Here is a 19,289-nt window from a genome sequence, read left to right on the forward strand (position 1 = left end):
CTTGACTTGTGAATAACATTTTGAGTCCATTAAGATAATTAAATTTAATGGCAAGTGGAGCTAATTTCTCTGGCTGGATGCCACGATCTTTAAATGACAGTTGACACTGCAAAACAAGTTGTTTTCTGTTCTGATGCTAACGATTGTTGATGTGTATCTGTGGTAGTTACATCATATTGATTTTGTCAGCAAATTATGATTTGTCAACTTCATTATTTTTGGAATGTCAATATAAAAGCAGATGCTGGACACTTAAAAGGCCAAGAGTAGAGCTGTTGTTGATTTTCATTTCTGTTATACGTCGCTATGCAGTGTTTGCTTTTGTGTCTGAGTGCCTCTTTCATTCTTGAGCAAAAAAAAAAGAAAAAAAAAGACACAGGAATTCCATTTCAGCTCCCAGAACTGTTGAAAATATGTGAAATACAATTAGGAATTTTCCAGCCTGGCATTTAGAAGTGTAATACAGCTTGGCAAACATGACTGACAGCTACATGTTCACGGTGATGGATTACCGTTTCCAAATCAATCAGAAGCCTTCAACAGTCGTTGGAGTTAAAAAGTAATTTGGACGAAAATGTGAACTGGCGAATGTTTCCACTTACTGTCGTAAATCATTAAAAAGACGATTATTTGTCCAAAAAAAAAAAAAAAAAAACCCCAGAAAAAGTCGAATCTAATCAGGCTGCACTTGTCTTTAGATGTCTACAGATGTCAGGGGATTTTTGTGGTAATACACCACCGGCTTTAGCATGAATCATGTTTGAGATTCATCAGTAACAAGATGCTTAGTTAAACACACATGATGCAGATATAAAACAAAAAACAAAAAAAACAACCCACATCAAATCCCTCATTCATGGCTTTGTACTTTTATTTTGATGTTGAAACTTAATGACTGCTCCCTTGTCACGTCTGTGTTGCCATCCCAGCACACTCTGTGCAGCCAATTTTACGTTCAAGTGTTGCTAATGCAGTTATGGATTATAATTAAATTGTTCAATAGTGATCGAAAATGCGTAGGATTTCATGAGTATCTTACCGAAGCTTCTGTCCTTGGTGGAGCTCTGTGTGATACGTGTTTGAATCAACCCAAAGGGCAGGTTCAGGTGAGGTTACAGAGTTTTTATCACAGTTCTGGAAACCACAGAATGTTTTGGTTAAAAGTAAAAAAAAAAAAAAAAAATACATTTTTTTTACCCATTTAATTCAACTATAACATTTATTTATAATAGTGACAGTGGTGGGAAAGACTTGTTCCGAAACAATCCTTCCACTTTTAGAAAGTTGCTGCCGAACTGTCAAGCAACTGTCATTCATACAAGGATTCAAGAAATTTCTTCAAATTCTAACCATGACAGCTGAACATTCATGAATAAGATAATAATGGAATTATTCTACATGGCTGTGTGTTTTTTTGTGTGCGTGTGTGTAATAATAATAATTATATATATATATATATATATATATATATATATATATATATATATATATATATGTATATATATATATATATACATGAAGATTAATGCCAAAAAGAGATAACTGCCATTTGAAATATGTGACATCTTTCTATAAAAATAAAGTATAAATCCCCCAGTGAAAGGCACACTAGTGAGGATCATGCTGGGCAGACGTCGAATAAACCAAGGACGGGTGCTCTGCTTTCCTCCAGGTTGCACGGATACATGTGTGGTTCATCTCGGCAGCTGGTTTCTTTAAGTAAGTCTTTGTTCCGTGTCAGATGTCCTTATTGGCTTGTATCATTCTATCCAGTTTTAATTGACTTAAAATCCGAAGAGTTCAGACTTCTCTCAGTCAAAGACATCCAACGATTTAGGTCTAGTTTTAGTCTATGGAAATTTACATCAGTTTCTTTACAGTGATCCTGAATGTGGCTGAGTTGGTTTTAGTCGTCAGTCTTTCGGCTGAAATTCATTAGTTTTAGTTGTATTTCAGTCAACAAAATCTAAATACATTTTTGTCTAATTTCAAAAACTAACAAAATAAAATCTGGAAAAAAAAAAATTATTAGATACACGATGATGACTCATAATGTATGCAAACATATTTGCAAAACATATTTGCACAGTGTATTGAATTGTCGGTCATAATATTTTACGTAAAAGCAAAGATTTTTAAACCCGTATGTAACATGTTTAGTTTTAAAAGGTTTTGAAGTCTCAGTTCCACTCCACTGTGGAGAGAAGGCGACATAACGAGAACTCAAAAAGACCGAAAAGAGAGAAGGTATTTTCATGTGTTCTAGTTCCAGTCTTGGTTCTGGTCGCCCCCCCCCCCCCCCCCCCCAAAACCCAAAAAACAAAAACCTCCTTTCAGTAAGAACATTCTCTGTCAAGCTTTTCCTTTGGACCTTTTGCTACTAATGAAGATGTTTTTCCATTCTATTTTCTGAAGAATTTGTAGGTAAAAATATACAGTCTGTCCCTGCGGTAGATGAGTAAGGATATAGATCTAAACCGTCACTGGACGGTGACCCAGTGAGTCTTATATCAGTACTTCATGTCATATTTGATGTGCTCTTCCCGCCGCATACTTTTATTGAAGTACTAGATTTGATCATAGTGTCGTGAAGATATTATAGTCCATAATAGTCCCATTCTATTTACTGTCGCAGCATTCCAGTGAGCCAGCATACACGATACCAAGACACTGGCCCCTCCAAGAAGGAACAGAGCTGTAATTGCTTTTGTTATGCCGCAAATATATTTGATGCTGGATTTTACGACTCACGAACTAGAACTGCCCTGGATCTGCCAGGTGTCAGAAGGTTCTGGGAGCTGACTCCTGCGCAGTTTGCGAAGGCAACAGACATTGAACAGCTTGAGCAGAGAGGAGAAATCAACATCTTGCTCCTGACGAACTGCGCAAGTGGGCGTCCCATTCAGGTTAGATTTGTGCTTCTTTTCAGTCAGATTATGAGTCTAAAGAGCTATTTCAAAATGCATGCAATATCTGATACTTTATATACGCTCTAAGCTCAAACCCAGCTCCTCCTTCCCGCTCACGGAAACCTCGACATCTCAATTTAAGGCTAATTTTTGAGGTTCAATAGGTGCTCTAATTCTCTGGGAAGCAGCAGAGTCTAATGTCCCCAGTTACAGTCTTGTCAGTAGATGCTATGAAGGCATTTGATCATTTAGAGTGGCCCTATTTACGATCAGTACTTAAGACGATGAGCTTTGTTGCTCACTTTATTGATTATTGATAAAGGAGCTATATAAGAACCAAGCAGCATGGTTCATGAACTGCCCCCCCTCCCCTCACATTTCCTTTATGGAGAGGTTCTCAGGTCAAGGTAGCTTCTCGGATACAGACCACAAAACCACCACAGTCCTGGTTAGCAGTAGTGACCTGTCATCTGATTCAAATCTGCCATCAGAAATGTTGTCAGATGTCAACATCTAGTGTGGAAATAGATTTGTTTATTTCTAAGAAATCTTATGCAGAGTCAAGGAAAGTGATCAACTGTTGAATAAACTACACGTACACACACACGCACACACACACACACACACACACGCACACACGCAGATAGACACTCATCACTTCTGCACATCACATCATAAACCACTTTTGATTGGTAACTGCATTGCGATGGTGTAATTATAAGCAATTATGATTAATTATGAAAATGTTAATGGAGGGAAAAAGGACTCAGGAGCAGGAGTGTGTGTGTGTGTGGGTGTGTGTGTGTGTCATTGAGTGAGAGAGACAGAGAGAGTGCTCCTAGATAGAGCAACAGTGGTTCGCTGCATTTGCTAATCAAGCAGCTATGAGGACAAGTTAAACACACACACACACACACACACAAAATTGTGTTGCTAATGATCATAGCTTTTAGTGGAGAGCAAACCTTATGGTCCCAGGGCAGCAATGTCTTGTGGGGTTTATTATACACACACACACACACTCCTCTCGCTGAAGGACGGACTGTCTTGAGGATAGTCTTGATGTTGCCTTGACTCATCTCATGAAAACCATTTCCTCTTTTTATGATTTCAACTTTTTTTTCCCGCTGGGCTGTGCGTGCTCTCCTTTATCGATCATCAGCTTAAGAGACTAATTGACAAAAGTCAAGATGTATAATCACGTCATATACCCCTTCTCCAAGCCTCAGACTGAGACTTCAAGTCAGTGTCTACATCCGATAAACCAAATTGGTAAAGTGGTGGGGAAAAAAATCCTGCAGGCAAATGGAACCCTGGAACCCCATGGATTACGAGGGAAGGAGTCATCGCAGAGGAAAGCCTTCTCATGATGTCAGGTTCACAGCATTTGTGTCAAATATAATTTTTATAAACCATTTTCCATGCAAAAGGATTAAATCAATATGTGGAATAAGCAGACACCTTTACCAGTAAATGAAATGATGTGAAAAGATTGGTCCTCTACTGGTACGTATAAAGTTTCATTGAATTTAATGAGACCGTGTAACAGAGGTTAATTATTGCAGAGGAAGAAAATAACCCGGTTCGACACAATTGACTAATTTCTTGGGGGTATCCATCTAAAAACACCGATTCAATAACTGTACTTGAGTTTTTTTCTCACCTTGAAATTTCTGTCGATGTAATTGACTGAGCAGATAATGACAGCTGCCGACTGCTAACAAAGAAACATTAGGGTGTCAATTCATAGCCCCTTGCCTCCATACTACGAGTGCGTGCGTGCGTGCGTGCGTGCGTGCGTGCACTACAATGTCTGCCCCAGTATGTCTATGTCATTTCACACACAATGAGTTTATGTTTACATGTGTGTGTGTGTGACTATAATTCCTTGATGCAGTGATCAATGTCTCTCTGAGGTTTGGTTCAATACATCCTTAGACATCCTGCCAACACGACTTCATTAGACACACACGCACAGGCAGACATGAAAAGCCCCGAAATATCTCATACACCCCCATCTTGTACTAACTGTCCTATGTTTACAGACGGTTGGCGCCACTGAAACTGGTTCGAGTCACCGTGTTTGCTTGGGTCTGTTTGTACTATCTATAGCTATCTGCTCCCATTTGATCTGCTCCTAAAGGACTGACTTTCTGAAGCCCAGAGCAAATCAGCTCCATCAAACTAGATCAGACAAAGAGGTACAAGGTCAAGTGTTTCAAGGCACAGATAAAAACACACAAGCTTTTTAAGTACATTGTTCTATTGTAGACAGTGGACATATTTAAGAAGACCATTGGGACTTTGGCAGGATCAGGAGCTCTGGTTAGCTTAGCACTGGGCTCTTTCTGTTTCGCAGAATTTAATTTATTACAGTTAAACAAAAGTGAATATTTGGTGCCATCCGATGCCAGCTTTTTTTTTTTACACTTTCACGACATCTCTGAAGACCTGCCATAACAAAAAAACAAACCTGAATATATCAGAAGCTCTTGATCTGTAGTGGTCACTCTCCGTCCCCGCTCTCACTTCTGGTCTTTAGGGTTGTGAGCAAAAGAATGAGGTGTGAAGACAAGCGGCTGAAATGGATGGCTGGCACCTCCATAGGAAATAGGATGAAAAGCTCAGTCATCCAGGGGGAGTCGAGACGCTGCTCATCTGCGGTAAAAGTAGTCCATTTCAGTGGTTCTGGCATCTAGTTAGGATGCTGGGTGCCTCTCTAGGGAGGTGTTACAGGCACGTCAAGCTGGGAGGAGGCTGCGGGCCAGACCAAGGACCAGGTGGAGGGATTAGATCTCCATGCTGACCTGGGAAAGCCTCGGGATTCCCCAGTCAGAGCTGGTCAATGTGGCCACGGGAAGAGAAATGTTATGTTCTCTGCTGGAAGTGTTCCATTGTGCGCCTCAACTTCAGTGAAGCAGTTGTGTTTATTGAAAGAAGGAACAAAACCTCTATTTTCAATTTTTTTTTTTAAATCACCGCAAGTGCATCCTTTCTTGAATGAGGGTCGATTTCAGAAAAAGCTCTCAACAAAATGCATTTTTTAATTGATTTTCAAGAATAAAACATTTTTGACATTCATTTGTTTGGTACTTTGTACCAAAAAAAAAAAAAACTATCAGCTTGTTGGAGATTCACGTTCCATGGAAACCAGCACATCCATTTGCCTCCCCTGCCTGATCATATCATTCTTCTTTGTGGGCCTGGTGTGATGCTGCACCGGGCCCACTTAAGAGCACCACAGCACTGCTCCATCTGCTGTATCTTTCCATTTCCGGACCGTCTCATGGGCTTTTTTTGTTAGACTTAAAGTTGTAGAACTTTTTCACAAGGTGCGCCATACTGCCCTCTACTGTATGAAGGTGAGAACACAGATTGGGGGAAAATCTCGTCGATGGTGGAGAAAGAGTTAATAGACCCAGAGGGCTATCAGATTAAAGATAAGTCCTATTAAAGGTGGGGCTAAACCCATGTGGAACTGCGGTAAGCTTGTTTATCTCAAAAGTCAGTAGACCAGTAAGCTCTGACATGCTGTTAGGTCTCATATCATTGGGCCAGGGTTCTGATCTGCCTTCCCCTCTCTTCCAGCGACCCTCCTCCTCTGTCTCTCTCTCCCTGTACCCACTCCTCCCTTATCTCTCTCCACAGCACCTTTCTCCTTACGTTAATTAAAACTCTATGTGTGTACGTACCTGCGTGTGTGTAGGTGTGTGTCGGTGTGTGTATGTCAGGCTTCAGTATTAATTAAAGGTGTGAATGCTAATTGGTCAGATCAATAATGGGTCGTTAGGCCTGAGGGGCCGACGGCCAATTGGAAATCGTTAGTGTCTGACATCACTGTCACTCTGCTAAAGCTGCACTGCACGATGACACACGCCCTCGCATATACCTGCACTTACACACACGCACGGGCTTGCACTTGCACTCACACTCCGCTGTCATCTGGAAAGATTGGTTCACCTCAAAGGTTGGGAGAGAGAGTTTAGAGGCAGCAGAGGTTAGCGAGACACAACTGGCGCAATAGATAGAAACCTACAGTATGTCCCTAAAACTAAATCAATATCCATTAAGGAAAGCAAGACAGAGCAGCGGGGAGAGAGAACAAGATCAGAGAGACAGAGTAACATTTTCAAAAGAGAATCAGATGCTTCAGTTGACATTGAAGAGAACAGAGTAAATGAATGTGTCCTCTAAGAAGGCTTTTTTGTGCTGATCAATACGTAACACTCTTTCTCACACATTTCCCTCTTTGTATTTCAATCTCTTCTATTGCTTTTGTCTCAGGGTTCTATCAGCTACTGTCAGTATGATTTCCAGTCAGATAAATGAGCAGAACATACATCCTCCTTGACCTCTGGGGGGAAAAAAAGAGGAGAGACTTACAAAAAAAAAAAAATCTCTCAAAACTGGTGGTTTACAGTATATTTAATGCACATAAAGACATGTTGCTCTAAAGCTGGCAGGAGGTCAGCTCATATTGTCAACTCAAACCCACCCAAACAGGAATCCCCGATGAAATAAATCGCAAATCTCTTCCTGAGTAGTACAATCTATCTCAGATCCTGAGTAGTGGAGAAAATACTGCAAGAGGGCTGTCTTGAATTGTAGGTCCAAAGCATTAATCTACTCGTAGTATATTCTACGCACAGATTTATAATAGGCAGATTTTCTCCTCCTTTTTATTCCCATTTCAGACACCTAATAAACGCTATTACAGAAACTTGCATTACATAGACTGTCATTCATTGATACAGGATCATGGTTTCTTTATTTCTGTTTTTCTAATTTTAAAAAGAAATACATTCTGGAAGGAGGCAGCATTGATTGTACTGGGAGTACATAGTGCCATAACACTAATAAATAAAATAAAAGAAGATATTAACACGTGTGCCTATAGATACACACACACACACACACACACACACTCACACACTTTCTGGAATGAAAGCAGGTATCAGAAGTTTTGTGTTTGAAATGAGTATCAATAAAACGCCCGTCCCTTATTGCTTTTCTATGTGTGTGTGTGTGTGTGTGTGTGTGTCTGTGAGAGAGAGAGAGAGAGAGAGAGAGAGAGAGAGAGAGAGAGAGAGAGAGAGAGAGAGAGAGAGAGAGAGGGAGAGGATTTCAGAATTATAATCAGTTGTGTGATGGTGACAGCTAAAGTTGATACCTGTCAAGCCACCTCAGGGTTTATATGCAAAATAATAAACAAAATAAAAACAATATTGCTATAAGATTATTTTTTATTGTTATTATCATATTATATTAATATTGTAACATTGAACACTATGGGTGTACAGTAGGAACATAGCTCACTCATTTTTACAGCTCTCACTATCAGTATGGGAGGGTTAATGGTGTTAACTTGTGTTTCACACATTAACCAGTAAATCATGTACAGCTTGTTGCCTGCAGAGACATTATCGTGTGTGTGTGTGTGTGTGTGTGCATGTCTTCAGTGACTGACAACCTCAGCCATACTCTTTAAAATATGCTGCATATTTAATAAAAAAAGTGAACATTCTGTGCTCTGTCTCTGCGCTAATAACTTCAGTGTGTGTGTGTGTGTGTGTGTTTGTTGTTTGGTTGCACAGTTGGTGTGAGCTATCTAGCTAGCTCTATGGGTGTACGTCATGTCCCAGCATGTGTGTGATATCTAATAGCTGTGTTCACTGTGGCGTGACTTATTAAATTTAACATCAAGAGACCCCCTGGAAAGCTGACTGACAAATACCTGCGCGTGCGTGTGCACGCACACACACACACGCACACGCACACGCACACACACACACACACACACACCCTACTAAGCTCACCTAAACTGTGGAACTAACCAACCAAAACAAACACAGCTGAGTTCTTTTCTTATAAAACTAAGATGATTTGGTGTCTGAAAACCAAAGACAACCTAAGCGAAGCAGCTGGATTACTTGTGTTATCAACAAAATAAAGAACAAACTGAAATAAATAGGTCATTCCCACATCAACAGTTCCCAAAATACACACAACTAGTTTGTTTTCTCATTAACACCATACACAAGATAACGAGAATTGAGGAAAGGCATCACCTAAATGAACAGCGTTTACCGTGCAAATAAAAGAAAGCACTGAAGAGCAGGAGTGAGGATCCAAGAAGCATAAACCTTGACTTTATGAGACAAGCAGTGTTGGATTAATTCTTTGCATTCAAAAGCTGATGAGTGAAACGTCTACAGGCATTCAAAATGATGTTTGTAGAAGTGATATTAAATGGTGGCATGTTGGCAGCCTTTATGCCGAGCACACACGGGGAATGAATATAAGCTGCTGGCCTCACTTGTGTTCCTCTTTCAACTCGTTTGCTTTCTGTCCCGTTTAATCTCTTCTTTCATTTCTCCTCTGCTCCTCATCTACTCCTCTGTCTCCAGTCTTTGAAGAAACCAGCACAGTGCAGTGACATCATCCAAAGCTCAACATGTGTTTCCTAAATAAAAGACTACAATGTTTCACTTAGTAATATGGGAAGGTGTTGTTGATTGATGTTTGGCTCATATTTCAGGCGCAGTCAATGGTATATTTTAATGAATGTATTTTTTTCTTTTGATCAAGGGATAGTGACTGATTTCAAAGGGTTTTGAAGTTGACTATTAAAATTACTTCAAGTGATTTTTTTCAACTTCTACACTAAAAAGGGGACTACCACGTTAAAATCATCTAATAGCACTAAAGTCAGTGAAATACATGGGGAAAGAATCGCAGCACAGTCGAAGTACAATCAGTGTTATCATGTAAATAAAGCGAGTATTATACCCGATTACTACTGCTGGATCTGGAAACCACACGGTGCCAGAAGGCATACGTGGGGCTTACAGGCCTCAATTTCAAACAATTCACAGAATAAATATGTTACAGCAATAAGTGAAGATTATTTAAGTCTACACTGCACAAGACACACACACACACACACACAAACACACACACAAATTAACTGGAGCTTATAGCCCTTGGAATCAGTAATCACATTCTCAACATATATGAAAAAAAACACAACCTAAAAGAAAACAGATCTTTCTAAATTAATGACATTCAGTTTCTTGGAGGAGATATAATTCAGCGAAGGCAATGAAAGCCGATTCTGCTCGGCGTGTGGAGAGGATGAATCAAAGGATGACAGTGACGACATGGATTCACAGATGAACATCAGTTACAGGTTTAGTCGACACACGTTTGCTTTATTTTTGTTGTTCTTGACACACAAACTATTTGGGTTATACGCTATTTATAAACTTAGATTTAGGGGTCATATTGACTGAGTATCACCTTTTCACAAGTAAAACAACCCTCTTTGGATCAGTAATTTACGACCCAAGATCATGAGCACTGTAGACCTGTTATCTTTAGTTAATGGCCCTTTCATTGCCATTTATGTGCACACCAGATTTATTTCTTCCTTTACATTGTTATGGCCATAATTAATGCAGTACGAGCCAATGGTTAAAGGGTTACATAAATCAGAATTTAAATGTCAAGATTGTGAAGATAAAGTAGCAACGTCATAAAAAGACTATGGGTAAGCCTTCATGTTGTAATGTAATCAGTACAGTGGAATTTTCATTAATTTAATTAGACAATGCATCTTGGCATGTAAGATGAGAGGAAATTGTGCCGTCATCAATACGTCAACATCATACTTCTGTATTATTTAGGATACGGTCAGTAGTCTGGCTATTATGACTCATGTTAACATATTCATTGTGAAGGAACCTTTCGAAGACGAAGACCTCTTTCTAAATCAAATGTTCCGTCATCAATCTGAGAGAGAAGAAACTTCATCCACTGAGTTCAAGAACAAAGTGGTGCTGTTACTTCCTCCAGCTACGCTGTACTTCTTCCTCCTGTGAGAAAGTGCTTAAAGGGACAGTTCACCCTTACATGAAAATGCAGGCATTATCTAATCGGGCTCATACCAACAAAGGGTTGCTGATTTTATTTTTTTTTATTTATTTTTTTTATCACTGCTGGAGTTCCACATGAAAGGCCTTGCAGTAATCTCCCTAAACAAAACATCAAAATAGATGGTGACCACTTATCAAACGTATACTAATTGTTCATTCTCACTGAACGACGGCGTGTCCTAACTTATGACTGGTCCTTCATACATCCGTATAACAAAAGCTCAACATGCCAAATTATTTTGAAAGACGCTGACGCCATGTTTTTTTGGTGTTTTGATCTTTTTTTAACCTTCGTGGGAAAAACCCAACTTCTTTCGGATGTACTAACCCTGGAACATATCCACAGTATAACAAAAACCTGCAGACAGAAAATGTCTCATTACAGAAGAATTCAACACTGAAAGTTAACATTAATCTCGTGATTAAATATCGACAGAAAACCCTCTAAGAAAGGAGGAATCTGCTGATGAGAAGAACCTCGACCATCCTGTCGATGTATTTACAGGATGGTGATGCATCTGGTGACAATGCTCTTTGCTTCTCTGACAGTTTTGATGGATGAGTTTTGTCTGAATTCTGCGTCAGTGTGACTCACGGCAATAGCAACTGCCACGTCAGCGTGACGCTCTTGGTTATGCTAATCAGGTGATATATTCCTTCCTGTTTGGCAGGAAGGGCTGATTGGATTGGGCCAAGATGGCGACCAAGAGGGGAGTCCGTTTGATTGGTTGTCCGATATAAAACTGGATAAGTGACTGATATTATCATCACACACACTCCTTAGCACAAATTCACACACTCATGCACAGACTGACTTTAGCAGAGTAGCCTATATTTTTTTGTCAGGTGGTTTTCTGACATACCTGAATATAAAATCAATATATCATTATTTGAGTTATATTCTGAGTCCACTCAGAAGGTTTAGCAGCTATTCAATGGTTATAATGACATCATAAAACGTATTTAATCATTCAGATATGCAATCAATATGCCATTTGCTGCACCGCTTTTAGTGTCAAGCTCATCTTGACAGTCTAGTCTCTGAACATTACACTTGACTCCAATCACACAGTCTTTAGCCAAGTATTAGACCGGGGACTATTTTTAGACAATCTCTTGTGCTAAGACCTCCATCCTCACCAGTCATAGACACATTCTTATTGTGAATCCTTCATTGAATCGGTGCATTTTCTCCTGTAAACACAATCATTTGTCATTTTCTCTTTTGATAAGAGGCATCAATGATGTCCTGCCAAGCCAGATATCAAGACGCTGGCAGCCATTTGTGATAATTGCATCATCCAGACATCAAATAATACACTGTGTGGACAGTCATTGAAAGCTACTTGGCAACAATTTTGTGCTATATCCCATTATACAACTCTATACACCAATTCAGATAACAGGCTAATGTCATTTGCTACACATGTTACAGCATTTACACGATACTGAGGTACTTATTAGGACTTGCTTTAATGTCACATTCTTATCTCGCTCATCCAGAGAGTGGTATATCTTACGATTTCCATGTTCAAATATTTGATGGCCTCTATACTTCATAAAAAAGTGTGGGTGTATTTTCCATAGTAGGGAGACACAATACAGTAGTGCATAAAAACCAAGAAAAGAAGGTTTGAAAATGTGATATTTTAAAGATTCTAATGACACAGCTCATTCCAAAGTCAGACATCGAAGAAGCGAGTTCATAAACAGTCCTGCAGGATTGTTTCCTTCTTTCCTTCAGTCTGCTCTCCATGGCAGCTTTCACCACATATGTGACTGCTCCGTATTGAAAGTGACCTTGCAGTGGTTTAGAGCTGCACTCACAAAGATAAACACTCACACACACTTCTCTAAACAGCATTGATTTCTCTTCTTCAACTAAAAAGCATGGAATATATTAGATTATTACAGAGAACTCTTCTAAACCCAACAGTATTTCTTCTCTTCTGCTCTTCAGCTCAGCTCTACATTCCTATTTTGCTTCTTTTTTCTTCTTAACCTTACCTTCCATCCACAAATGTCTCATTGCATTCTTCTCCTCGCCACTTTTGTGTTCTGTGCTATATCCTCAGCTTCCTTCTTCTATCTCTTCTCTTAAATATTCACATATATTCATACTTGGCAGATATATGCACACGGGAATATGCATATTTACATAACGGACTCACACACACACACACACACACACACACACACACACACACACACACACACACACACACACACACACACACACACACACACGGGTCCAGGGTTGTATAGCCATTTTTCTCCAGGGACAAAAAGTGATATTGTCTTTCTCATTTTCAATGCATGACCTGAGCTAGTGTTGTATATGTGTGTATCCATGCTGATGTTTTTGTGTACTGTTTGTATTTTTGGGTGCTAATGTGAATTGAAAAGCGCATAATCTCTGAAAAGGATGGGAGAGAGGAAGAGGTACTGATGAGTTCCAAAACTCCAAGTCGTGTTCAGTCAGGACAAATTTTGCCAAAATACCAATGAACTGCCATCGCAGGGCTGATTCTGCAGGATAGGGCTCTGTTCTGGGACCTCTGAGAGATCAATGATCCAGAATCACAGTTGTCTGGAAGCGTAATACTTATTTCTCAAATTAAAATATGCCTCAATGAATATCATAAAAATGTGGATAACATTTCAGAGATTAGAATATTCTATCAAATCTGGCACATAAGATGACTCCCAGAAGCCAGAGTTTTTCAGTTAACCGTGTCACTTGGGTTCTAGGAATTCAATGGCCATTTGTCCCTGACACATCCAGAAGTACAGCTAATAGCCACTGAATGTCCTGCCCATGTCTGAACAATCTTCAAGCTGCAGGATCAACAATTGAATCCATATTCCCTCCATAAGTTGACCACTTTTTCCTTGTAATATCACAAGCCTCTCTGTCAAATTTAATTAAAAGGCCTTCTTCAGTTTTTCGAGATCCGGCCAGCTGTCACTTTTAGGATCACCTTCTATCTGCAAGTGACCTGGATTCAATTGTTGAAGGGGGGGGGGGGGGGGGGGGGCAATGGCAGAACAAATGAGAGAGGTGTGGAGATGCTTGGGAGATAGAGGAGAGGATGTTATCAGTCACCTCAAGTCTCTTTCATAAGGATCAGAACAACACACAAGCGTGCATGGACACACAGCCATAAATATGTAGTACACACCACTGATGCATGCTCACATAACTGCACTTGACCCGGCTTGACTTGTACACTCAGATCATGTTCAAGTCAGCCAGACCGGAGTCATATAAATCAATCAATCGTTTACTGATAGGGGATGAAGGAGCAACAGAAACATGCGCCTTTCATGACTTCCTCTGAATTTGGATGCAACTGAGATTTTGTCCTTGAGCTGCTTGACTTTTTCCATTCAAATGCTATTGGCTTCTGTTTTTCAAGGAAATGACAAGTTATGCTACACTTCCTCAAAGCTCAACCAACACGTTGATGTGAACATGCACAAACATGTGACTTGCAAATGCAGCCCCATTATGTGTCGATCCTGTGGAAATCACCGCCATTCAATTCTGCTCGCTTTTACACACAATTTCTATTATTTGTGCACATCCAGCGTTTGTGTGCTCAGTATGGAGCACTTGCCCATTAAATTCCATTTTTTCTTTTCTTTGTTTCTGTGAATGAACCATGTCTTTCACTCCGCTTCAAGAAAACAATGACAATCAGAGAAAAGTTTGTCCTACATGTAAAAAAATCTTGCCTTTCCTTAAAAAGATTAAAAAAAAAAAAAATCTGAACCAGATCTCAATATTAAACACACAAAAACGACGGCGATCATCAAAAACCAAAACACAATATTTGAAGCATAAAGACATGAAAATGGAAGATTTACAGAAAGTGTGACCGAGTAGACAAAGGCGTATCAATATTCAATCAGCCCTTTTTTTTTGTCAGTCAAAAAAACTTCTCCTTCTTTGCGACAAACTATCAAGTAAAGAGCCATCGTGTTTCAACAATGCAGCGTGATGACACAAGTGATAAGCTACTTTTTTAAAAACAACAAAAAAAATGTTTTGTGTGTACTTTGATCATTTCATTGTTCTCTTGTTTTATTCTTGCTTGTTTTGTTGTTGTTGTGAATTTTTGGGTGTGTGATCTGGGAGGCAGATGGCTCTGCGCAAGAAGATGTGCTTTACCCGTATAAATGTCTTGTCTCAGAGAAAATAAAAAGTCCAAGTTCTATCAGATGCAGTCCTTGAACAAAACAACCATTAAATCCCTGATGCTGTAAGTGTAGCTGATTTTAAAGGATGTGTCGTGTAAACTTAAAAATCATCATCCCTTCAATTACCCTGAGTCAAGTAAAATAAAGCCAGGTCCCTCAATTACACATGAATAATCCTCAAACTACAGTTAGAATATTGCTGAAGTCTAGAAAGCAATCAGAGAGTGCATAACTGTCATCAGTGTCTATATGTTTTCCTCCAAAACACCTAAAAAAAAAAAAAGTCATCCAGATCACCAATCCAGTTCCACAACCAGAGATTATAACCTCCCTCCGATTAAAATACACCTTTCACCTTTATATTACATCTTAAAAATATTCCATTCAAAAGAAAAATTAGTCCCCTGGCTCACAGGTCCAGGATAAAATCCAGAAGATTTCCAGGAGCCAAAACATTTTTTTTTTTTTTTTTTTTTATTTTTGAAATGTGATCATGTCCAGAAAAAAAAAAGCCCTGGAAAATTCTTCATGATTCAGGTTCTATAATCTCATCCAGACCGGGGAAAAAAAAAAGAAAAGAAAAGTCACTGGCTTGTTTCTTGTAATGTTACTGTTCTCTCCACCAGGTTTCATCAAAGTCCATCCATCACCTCCTGAATTATCCAGCTAACAATCATACAAACAGATTGTGACCTTGTCAGTTGCAATTAAAAAACAAAAACACTTCGATATGACTACATTTGTGTTTGTGTGAATCGACTGTTAGGAACCATGTTGATTCTGGCTCTGTTTACCACAAAAGAAGAAAACACTTTGAGTTTGTTTCGCACCTTTAGCGGGTTTTTTTTTTGCCGAATGTGTTTTCCTTTTTATCTCCCCCTTCTCTACTTTGTATTAGTCTTTGTTTATATCTCCTCTCCAGGCACACTGTAAACTCTCTCTGGTAAGTGTAAATGAAGGTAAAAGAAGAGTATTACTGTGATATCATAGAGAGAAAAACAAGCAGCGGAGATATTGCAAGTGCAGAGGAGAGGAGGGGGAGGCTGCAGGAATTGCGGGAGGGGCGATGAGTGGAGTCGAGGCAAATCTCTCTTGACTTGTTAGTCACTTGGTAGCATGTCCTAGGTTGAGGAACATGTTCTTCAGTCCATGGTCTGCAGAAAATGATTACGTTTGGGAATTGTGTGTGCATGTGTGAACAGTGCGCACAGTGTCAGTGTGTGTCTATATGTCTCTATACATGCCTGCGCTCCTGGGTGTCCAAATGCATATTGTATGAACATGGGGCTTATATAATTAAATATTTGTGTTCACATCAATAACACAATTTTTCCACCTTGATTGCACTGACAGAAATGTGGCTCATACGTCTTTCAAAGCTTCAACACGCTCTAATCACACACAGGCAAAGATATCAACCTCAAATTAAACATTAAATTCACCCGCGCCATCATTTGGACAGCAAAACTTGATAACAGCTCTTCACTCTTGTCTCACTCCTGTCATTAAAACAATCATATCCATGTACCTTTGTATGAAGTCTTCATGAAAAGTGAATTTGCAGCACATATGGTTGATTAAATCAAGTAGAAGAAATGGCCTTGAAGCTCCAATTCCATTCCATTTTTCTGTCTTTTTGCACTGATTTCATTCTTTTTTAAATTTTCTTCAGTTCATATTGAAGATATTAAACCTGACTATTTAAAATCCAAATGAATGATGACAAATGAAAAAGGATAAGGTGGAGTGAGAGAAGACAGGGCAGTGGAAGTGCATGAGGAAACAAAAAGGAACAATTCTTCAACATATCGACAGAGCTGAAAAAAGCGCGCGTGCGTGCGCCCCTGTGTGTGTGTGTGTGTGTCTAAGTGCTGAGATAATCTGTGATTCTGTCTCATCAGCACAATATCAAACTGCCTCTGACATCATTCTAAATAAAACATCACTGTCTTTCACTCTCGGTCTCACACACATGCATACGTACACACTGTATATAATACACACTGGCGTATGAATTAGTTATAAGCTGACAGTCTTCAGAGGAAAAGATAGAAATGTTCAGCGAGGCCAACAATCACATCAAAGCGTGTCCACCGACATGGAAGTCGTGGATTTCTTTTATTATAATGGATGAAATGCGTTCAACCTTACTGGTGTTTCTATTCGACATCCCGTGTTAAGCCAACCATCTCTACATTTATATCCCTCCACTATTTTCCACATGTCCTGGTCCAAGGTGCAATGGGAGCCTCTCGCGAAACCTCATCCACACCTACATCCTACTGCTCTGGACCCCCCAAGGCAAGAATCCTGAGGCATTCCCAGGCCAGGTGGGATATGAAAGCCCTCCAGCATCTTCTGCCTCCACCCCAGGGTGTCCTCCTACGTTTGATACACCAGGGATGCATCCACAAATGGGGCTCACGAAGGTTCTCTCTCATCAGACCTGCGAACAATCTCAGCTGACAGAGCTGACATCGGGGGTGTCTGATTTGGACCTCCTACTTGTACCGTGACCAGATTTTGAACTGCTTGTGTGTTGATTTTTTTGACAGGAAAGCATGAGAGATAAAGAGGAGAGGGAGAATTGCAACTGGATGGTGTTTTGTTTATGTTATTTTTTTCCTTCAGAGCGAAGCCCAAACTGTTCTGTACAGCTTTCATTTAAGCCGCATCCCAACATGTGGTCTGGCTGATCCATTCTGACTGCAGTGACTCCTGTGTTAAAACTTGAATGTTTTTCTATTTCTATAGGGAATAGGCACACACACACACACACACACACACACACACACACACACACACACACACACACACGTATACACTGTGGGTTTTTACTCCTTTTTTAATCCCCAAAAGAGCTTGAATTCAACCAGAAATGATGGGCCTAGCTGCAAATCTATCAGCCGGAGTGGCCACATCATGTCCAGGTCAGCCATGGGTGAAGGGTGCACTCACAAGTTCAAGGGTAGAAACACCCATCTGACACATGCAGAGCCCTGAACTCATGCACCAACAGCTCATAATAATAGACATTATATTTTCACTGTGCAGCGCCTCCATGGACCACAAGTAATTAATTCATTCTTGAATTTAAAGTATTTGTATTCACTCTGAGTATGTCTCTACATGGGTTTCATAAGATGATATTTGCATAATATCTGCAGTAACATTCAACCGATAATAATGCTCATATTTTTTCACATTTCTTTTCCATAGTTAATGGTAATACTATACCTGCAGAAACCTACAATCTGAAACAACCCAGTGACAGATTATGCAAAGGGATTACATGGACTAGGGATGACTTGCCAAAAAATGGCTCAAAACAGTGTGGATGAGTCCTCCTGAGTAATTCTCCACTCTGCTGTATACATTTGCTGCCTTGCTGTGTGTCGTGGGCACTATGATGGAAAAAAATGACCGATCAGCATTATAATCTCCTACGGTTGGCCAGCCTGCCTCACTGACTCCTCCTGACACACATGCAGAGCGAGTCGAAAGGCTGAGTGTAGCAACCGCAGGAGCTCTCCAGAGAATTCCCCTGGAAGCTCACAGAGAGCAAACCCTTTTCCTGTCGCACAGTACACAATACAAGCAATACAACACAATGCAATCCCCCCATCCCCACCCCTAGCCTCACAAACACACACAAAGAAGTAACAAGTCTCAAGTGAACGAATGTGGGACTTGTTCGGACACTTGCACATACTGTACACGCGGTGCAAACACAGCCTAGCTGCAGCATTGGACCACAAATTGTTGCAATCTGTGAAACTGTCATGATGAGACACACACACACACACACACACGCACACACACTTAAGAAAGATGACGGCCCACACGGATGAAAAGACCCCCATAGAAGGATGAAAAGGGATGAACAGCGAGACTTGGTTTGAGAGTACCTGAGGTCAGATCAGTGATTTATTGGAATGGTCATTTTAAAAGTTACAACTTTTAATGTTTTGGTCCAGTTAATTTCCACCGAGCCTGACTGATATAAATAGGATGGACATATCCATTTAACAGACTGTTTTCTGTTGCGAGCCATAATCTGAATAGGTTTGATAACAGTTTCATCTCATTTGCATTGAATAATGCATTATATACATCCATTCTAGTTTCTGAAGCACACGTGTCTCCTTGTTAGTTAATATCGCAATCATTTATAATAAACCAACCAACTACGTCATTGTTTACCTAACTGTTTTGTTGCTTTGCTCAGTGTCATGTTTGTGCC

At 39.9% G+C, this 19,289-nt stretch overlaps 1 protein-coding gene across 4 annotated transcripts in view; it reads right to left on the reverse strand.

The window, feature by feature from the left end:
* LOC147240602 (CUB and sushi domain-containing protein 3-like) overlaps positions 1–19,289 on the reverse strand; it is a 350,230-nt gene that overhangs the window by 212,744 nt on the left and 118,197 nt on the right. The window lies entirely within an intron of this gene.

Source organism: Aulostomus chinensis, chromosome 22 (genome assembly GCF_037954235.1).
Source record: "Aulostomus chinensis isolate RoL2024-O1b breed Wild chromosome 22, RoL_Achi_v1.0, whole genome shotgun sequence".
NCBI lineage: Eukaryota > Metazoa > Chordata > Actinopteri > Syngnathiformes > Aulostomidae > Aulostomus > Aulostomus chinensis.